This window comes from Littorina saxatilis, linkage group LG2, assembly GCF_037325665.1.
Source record: "Littorina saxatilis isolate snail1 linkage group LG2, US_GU_Lsax_2.0, whole genome shotgun sequence".
Classification (NCBI taxonomy): domain Eukaryota; kingdom Metazoa; phylum Mollusca; class Gastropoda; order Littorinimorpha; family Littorinidae; genus Littorina; species Littorina saxatilis.
This window is the reverse complement of record NC_090246.1, coordinates 9,353,926-9,361,818: the sequence shown is the minus strand read 5'-3', so window position 1 is coordinate 9,361,818 and position 7,893 is coordinate 9,353,926. Positions and strand designations below refer to the sequence as shown.

The 7,893-nt window shown below is 42.3% G+C and overlaps 1 protein-coding gene across 1 annotated transcript in view; it reads left to right on the top strand.

Moving 5' to 3' along the window:
* LOC138958159 (sodium-coupled monocarboxylate transporter 1-like) overlaps positions 1 to 7,893 on the top strand; it is a 74,104-nt gene that overhangs the window by 7,804 nt on the left and 58,407 nt on the right. The gene's annotated exons all lie outside the window — the stretch shown is intronic.

The window sequence follows — 7,893 nt, the reverse complement described above, 5'->3', positions numbered from 1 at the left end:
GATAAACAGAATACTACATGGCTTGCTGTGTCGTACCAGATTTACACTCGTTGCTTTTTTTTGGCTCACGAAGTGTAGCCTATGCGATCGTAACTTTGTCTGTCTGTGCGTTTGTGCGTGTGTGTGTGCGTGTGTGTGTTTGTGCGTGTGTATGTCTGTGGTAGAAACTTTAACATTTCCGAGTCTATGTGTGAGTGGTTATCCAAGACTATGGATAAAGCTCGCATAAGATTACGTCACGGTCAAAAGTGTTTGACGTCAATTAATGCATCATGACTGCATGCCTCCCTGTAGTCTTTCTCTCTCGCGTGGTGTGTGTGGTCTCGGTCATTGTTATTTTGAGCGGGCCGAGACTATTTGGCAGTCGTGTCCCTGTAAGTAGGCTACATGCAGACAGACAGATCTAGATCTAGTGTCTCTCTTTCTTGCACAGTGTCATTTAAGCTTACTGTGTGTGTGGGTGTGTATGTGTGACGGAGTGATTGAGTTTGTGTTACTGTTTGTCTATTTCTTACGTGAGCCTTGAAGGCTTCGCCTCTTGTAGTCCGGTGGCAGGGTATTTTGACCTAGAAATGCTTAGTTACAATCGTTTCTTGGCATTTTTGAGTGCTTTGGACCATAAGGTTTAAGAATCCGGCGGGTGTACAAATGACACCCTCTTGGAATTTTCATAATTCAAGATGGCGGCCAAGATGGCGGCCGAATACGGTATTTGCTATATCTTTCGAAGTAAACCACATAAACTCATAATTGTTCAGTCTAGGATAAGGTTTTAAGGGTCCAGGAAACCATTCCTTACGTTTGTATAGTTATTTCACAACTTGTTTTGGTTTTCAAGATGGCGGCCATAATATCCCTGTCCTCCCTCTCCTGCACAACGTCGTCGTTTTATCATCGTTTTGGTTACATGTTAATGACCTGATGAATCTAGATTGAAGTCAGTTTTTAGCCCGTCTCCTGCACAACATCGTCAACTTCGTCGTCATCATCACTAGGAGGCTTGCTGGTGAACTTGTTGCAACAAGAAAGCCCACCTGTGCAGGCACAGAATATAGTACATGGGAGTTGTCGGCCCGTACATCGACAGTTCCCTGTCTTGCAAGCTGTGTCTGACTCGCAGCCACAACGAATGAGCCAGAGGACGTAGTCTGGTGCTGGAGAAACACCTGCTGGCACAGGTATGCAGACAAAGACCTGTTTACGTCATCGGCTTCCCAGCCGTAGTCCAGTGGAGCAAGAGGTGGTGGATCTGATTCCAATGCAGCATACCACTGTGCAACTTGGAAGTGTGCTCGCTTCATGTTTTCCACAAATGCTTCTGTAGTTGGTGGCAAGGAACAGAGTTTGGGTGCACCAGCGGATTTGGATGTCTTTTTCGCCCATTGCTGAAGACGGCACTCACTCATTGTTTCTCCTGATTCATTGTAGGCAGCTGCCATGAATTCAGTCGTTTCCTTTTCCACATCACTCCATAGTGCATCGACCACACCAAGGGAATTCAAGAGGAACCCCTTCTTTGAAACGGTAACAGCTATTGTCTTGCCAATACCATAGCATGCTGCTACTGTGTCACAGCCACTGATACCATGTATGGCCAGGACTTGTGGGATGAGGACTGGATGCGTCTTGACCGTCTCTGGGATGTCAATACAAGCTCTGCCGTAGACTGATGATTGCATCATCAAAGGAGATGAGGAACCAGATTTTTGGTAGTGGTAACACAGTAGGGCAAACACATCTGTGTCATCTGAGATGACACAGACCTGAGCATCGTCAGTTTGGCATGCCGAGAGTGCGTGCTTGACAAGTCTAATGTCAGCCTCCTCATGAGTTGAATACAGGTCAATCGCTGCTCTCTTTCTCCCCTTGTACACTGCAGTTGGCACTGGCTCAACACCTGTCAGCAGTAGGCGGTGGTCTTGGGTGCCTTCGTCCAGGAACTCTTGGTCACTGAGTATTTGCTCACATGTGATGAGGTTTAACTGAACTTTGTTTGCGACACATTTAAGTACAGCATCCCTGGATGGGAGGGGAGACTTTGCAGTTAGTTTGTAAACTCGGGAGGGTCCTGTTTTGCCATCACGAGCTGCTCTTGTGCTGCTCTTTGTAGAGTAGTCATAGTATCTGTCCAGAACCAGATGCACTTTAGCATGTCTGAGACGATCTGCAACCCATGTCTTGAAAGAGTCAACAAATGTTTGTACAGTTCCCTGTGCGGGCCAGTGAATTGTCCATAACACAGCAGAAACATCGACCACGACGACAGAAGGTTCTCCCCACATCCTTGCAGATGTTGTAACAGCAAGACATTTCTTCAAACATGCTTTCCCAGTGGCAAGACGAATACTTCCATCTGGATGGAACATGGAAGGGGGGTATGCTGCTAATTCACAACTGAGTACCTGTCCAAGATCCACATCCCGCTGGCTCACCATCAGGCCAATCACTCTGGCATAAATTGCCTCCTGGTCAATAACAGCAAGGTCGCCAACTTTGACAGCCTTTCTGTTGCCAGAAAAGGTAACAACCCGTTTTTTGATTGGGTTGTAGAAGCCTTCCGGCCATGAAGACTCTGAAGCTTCCATCTGCTCCTGGCCCAGTATCAATGCTCTGTCGATGTTCACATCCTGCTGTGCTATGGCTCCTGTGACGACGTTCATTAGAGCACCATCAGGATGACTGTCGGGATCCATTGGATCAACACAATCTAACAACGTGGAGCAGATAGACTGGCGATCCTGTGCATCAGTTTTAATTCGCCCATTGGATTCTTCTTTGTGCACCAGTTTTGGTGTTCTGTCTTCTTCAGTCATCGTCTGCAAGTCCCCTGTCAGTGTTATGACTGCGTGTTGGCTGTAGGACCACGTTGCCACAGTTTGTGGATTTTGTGTGACTCCAATGATGCCACTCGGGCCCTTTCCTCGCTTCATCCATGTAGTTTCAATGAACTGGTCTGATGGAATGCCATTCCAGAGTCCATCCACGTGATGAAGAACCTGCTCTCCTCGAAGGAACTGCTGTTCAACTTCAGGTGGAAGCCAGGTAAGAGAGCGGCAGAAGAACAGGCCGTAACGAGCATAGTTGGGTTTGTGAGCAGCGAAAAAGTATGGAAGCATCTGATCCATTGTACAGATGAGGAGGGCGTAGTCAGGCTCGTGAGTTGCCCGAGTGAACTGCATGATGAGCAGTGTCGGTTTGATCATTAACTCTGTCCAAGCTTTTGTTGTTCGACTCTTAGCAGAGAGATCAGTAAGCACCTCTTCCAAAGAAGCCATGTTGGTCAGTTCATTGTTTTTGATGACTGGTCGGAGTAGCTCTTCGGTGAGAAGGCGGAGCGCACGCACATTCTGAGGATATTTCTGAGTAATAACAAAGTTGCATAATTAAACCATTAGTTTATAATCTCTGCTTCTCTACACTATTGATATTAACGATGTGGCGCACATTGTTTGTTTGTTGTAGCAAAAACAAAGCTGGATTTTCTTATTTTCTGAGCCGCAAAAGTAGCCACTGTTCATTTCAACCACTTACACTGATTGAATATTCATTTAATCACTAGAAATGGATTCCTTGACCCCAAAAACCTTACCATAGACACCAATATCATGATTCTACGAGGTATAGTTCAAAAGTTATGGCCGGTGACATATTTTGGCCGCCATCTTGGCCGCCATCTTGAATTGTGAAAATGCCAAGAGGGTGTCATTTGTACACCCGCCGGATTCTTCAACCTTAAGGTCAAAAGCACTCAAAAATGCAAAGAAACGATTGTAACTAGGGATTTCTAGGCTCTGGGAAAAAACAGCCCTCTGCCACCGGACTATTGTTCAAATAGTGAACAGCTCGCTTTCGCTCGCAGTTCAATATTTAAAAATGCAACTCGTGTACGTAAATCTGGTACGACACAGCAAGCCATGTAGTATTCTCTCTCTCTCTCTCTCTCTCTCTCTCTCTCTCTCTCTCTCTCTCTCTCTCTCTCTCTCTCTCTCTCTCTCTCTCTCTCTCTCTCAGTCTCTCTCTCTCTATCTCTCTCTCTCTCTCTCTCTCTCTCTTTCTCTCTCTCTCTTTCTCTCTCCTCTCTCTCTCTATATATACACACACACACACACACACACACACACACACACACACACACACACACACACACACACACACACACACACACATACGTACGTATATGCCATACTGTGAACATTGTGTAGATATATCTATCTCTAGTCCATCTCTGAAAGCCTTCTTCCTTCCCGTGAAAACTATCATGTGAACCATCACAGATCCGTCGAGGCTTTTACGTTGGATAAGAGCACTTAGCTTATAACTCTTCCACTTGCACACATGCAACCAATGTACAGCCTTGCTGCTCTTCGTAGATAGGAATCTTTTGCTGGATTTTCTTCCATATCCGACAAATGTGTGCAAATTTAGTTCAGCATTGAATATCGTTTCTGCACAGAATGTAATAGATGTTTGTTTGGTATGTGTTGAAAGGTCTGAATGCTCTTATATTCCAAATGAAAGTTTTGATCACAGATCTGTGTTAATTGAAGTAATAGTATTCATATTTTAACCCCTTTTTACATTTAGTCAAGTTTTGACTAAATGTTTTAACGTAGAGGGGGGAATCGAGACGAGGGTCGTGGTGTATGTGCGTGTGTGTGTGTGTCTGTCTGTCTGTGTGTGTGTGTGTTTAGAGCGATTCAGACTAAACTACTGGACCGATCTTTATGAAATTTGACATGAGAGTTCCTGGGTATGAAATCCCCGAACGTTTTTTTCATTTTTTTGATAAATGTCTTTGATGACGTCATATCCGGCTTTTCGTGAAAGTTGAGGCGGCACTGTCACGCCCTCATTTTTCAACCAAATTGGTTGAAATTTTGGTCAAGTAATCTTCGACGAAGCCCGGACTTTGGTATTGCATTTCAGCTTGGTGGCTTAAAAATTAATTAATGACTTTGGTCATTAAAAATCTGAAAATTGTAAAAAAAAAATAAAAATTTATAAAACGATCCACATTTACGTTCATCTTATTCTCCATCATTTTCTGATTCCAAAAACATATAAATATGTTATGTTTGGATTAAAAACAAGCTCTAAAAATTAAATATATAAATATTATTATCAAAATTAAATTGTCGAAATCAATTTAAAAACACTTTCATCTTATTCCTTGTCGGTTCCTGATTCCAAAAACATATCGATATGATATGTTTGGATTAAAAACACGCTCAGAAAGTTAAAACAAAGAGAGGTACAGAAAAGCGTGCTGTCTTTCTTAGCGCAACTACTACCCCGCTCTTCTTGTCAATTTCACTGCCTTTGCCATGAGCGGTGGACTGACGATGCTACGAGTATACGGTCTTGCTGAAAAATGGCATTGCGTTCAGTTTCATTCTGTGAGTTCGACAGCTACTTGACTAAATATTGTATTTTCGCCTTACGCGACTTGTTACATTTAGTCAAATTTTGACTAAATGTTTTAACGTAGAGGGGGGAATCGAGACGAGGGTCGTGGTGTATGTGCGTGTGTCTGTGTGTGTGTGTAGAGCGCTTCAGACTAAACTACTGGACCGATCTTTATGAAATTTGACATGAGAGTTCCTGGGTATGAAATCCCCGAACGTTTTTTTCATTTTTTTGATAAATGTCTTTGATGACGTCATATCCGGCTTTTCGTGAAAGTTGAGGTGGCACTGTCACGCCCTCATTTTTCAACCAAATTGGTTGAAATTTTGGTCAAGTAATCTTCGACGAAGCCCGGACTTCGGTATTGCATTTCAGCTTGGTGGCTTAAAAATTAATTAATGACTTTGGTCATTAAAAATCTGAAAATTGTAAAAAAAAAAATAAAAATTTATAAAACGATCCAAATTTACGTTCGTCTTATTCTCCATCATTTTCTGATTCCAAAAACATATAAATATGTTATATTTGGAATAAAAACAAGCTCTGAAAATTAAATATATAAAAATTATTATCAAAATTAAATTGTCGAAATCAATTTAAAAACACTTTCATCTTATTCCTTGTCGGTTCCTGATTCCAAAAACATATAGATATGATATGTTTGGATTAAAAACACGCTCAGAAAGTTAAAACAAAGAGAGGTACAGAAAAGCGTGCTATCCTTCTTAGCGCAACTACTACCCCGCTCTTCTTGTCAATTTCACTGCCTTTGCCATGAGCGGTGGACTGACGATGCTACGAGTATACGGTCTTGCTGAAAAATGGCATTGCGTTCAGTTTCATTCTGTGAGTTCGACAGCTACTTGACTAAATATTGTATTTTCGCCTTACGCGACTTGTTGTTTTTCTTTGTAAATATGCGCCGAAATGGCTGCAATCTACTGGCCGTATAAAATTTCATCTCACACGGCATCACTGCAGAGCGCCTAGAACTGTACCCACGGAATATGCGCGATATAAGCGTCATTGATTGATTGATTGATTGTATGTATTAAATTTTGTGTGTGGTCCCGAAGAAGCCTCCATAGGTGAACATTTCATTTTGGGGTTTTTGTGTGCTGTCCTTGTCTTGGTAAGTACAGATTTCTTTTGTTTTTTCAAAATCAAAAAACAAGAAAGTTAAGTTGTTGAAACATGTTGTTTGTGACTGTAACGTATTGTTTTGTCAATAACAAACGTTCCGACAACTTACCTTTATTGTTTTTTTATTCTGAATTTTGGAACGTTCGCAATCTCTTTGTTTTTGACTCACATGCGAAGCAAAAGTGAGTCTATGTACTCACCCGAGTCGTCCGTCCGTCCGTCCGGCCGGCCGTCCGTCCGGCCGTCCGTCCGGCCGTCCGTCCGGCCGTCCGGAAAACTTTAACGTTGGATATTTCTTGGACACTATTCAGTCTATCAGTACCAGATTTGGCAAGATGGTGTATGATGATAAGGCCCCAAAAAACATACATAGCATCTTGACCTTGCTTCAAGGTCAAGGTCGCAGGGGCCATAAATGTTGCCTAAAAAACAGCTATTTTTCACATTTTTCCCATTTTCTCTGAAGTTTTTGAGATTCAATACCTCACCTATATATGATATATAGGGCAAAGTGAGCCCCATCTTTTGATACCAGTTTGGTTTACCTTGCTTCAAGGTCAAGGTCACAGGAGCTCTTCAAAGTTGGATTGTATACATATTTTGAAGTGACCTTGACCCTGAACTATGGAAGATAACTGTTTCAAACTTAAAAATTATGTGGGGCACATGTTATGCTTTCATCATGAGACACATTTGGTCACATATGATCAAGGTCAAGGTCACTTTGACCCTTATGAAATGTGACCAAAATAAGGTAGTGAACCACTAAAAGTGACCATATCTCATGGTAGAAAGAGCCAATAAGCACCATTGTACTTCCTATGTCTTGAATTAACAGCTTTGTGTTGCATGACCTTGGATGACCTTGACCTTGGGTCAAGGTCACATGTATTTTGGTAGGAAAAATGTGTAAAGCATGTGAGTCGTATGGGCTTTGCCCTTCTTGTTGTGTTTGTTTGTTTTTTCAACTTTTTTCATTTCACTCACCGCCACTTTGTTGTTTTGAATAGTTTTCACTGGAAGGAAGGTATTTCTCTTCAACGGTGTGTTTTTATATTTAGTCAAGTTTTGACTAAATATTTTAACATCGAGGGGGAATCGAAACGAGGGTCGTGGTGTATGTGTGTGTGTGTGTGCGTGTGTGTGTGTGTGTAGAGCGATTCAGACTAAACTACTGGACCGATCTTTATGAAATTTGACATGAGAGTTCCTGGGTATGAAATGCCCGAACGTTTTTTTCATTTTTTTGATAAATGTCTTTGATGACGTCATATCCGGCTTTTCGTGAAAGTTGAGGCGGCACTGTCACGCCCTCATTTTTCAACCAAATTGGTTCAAATTTTG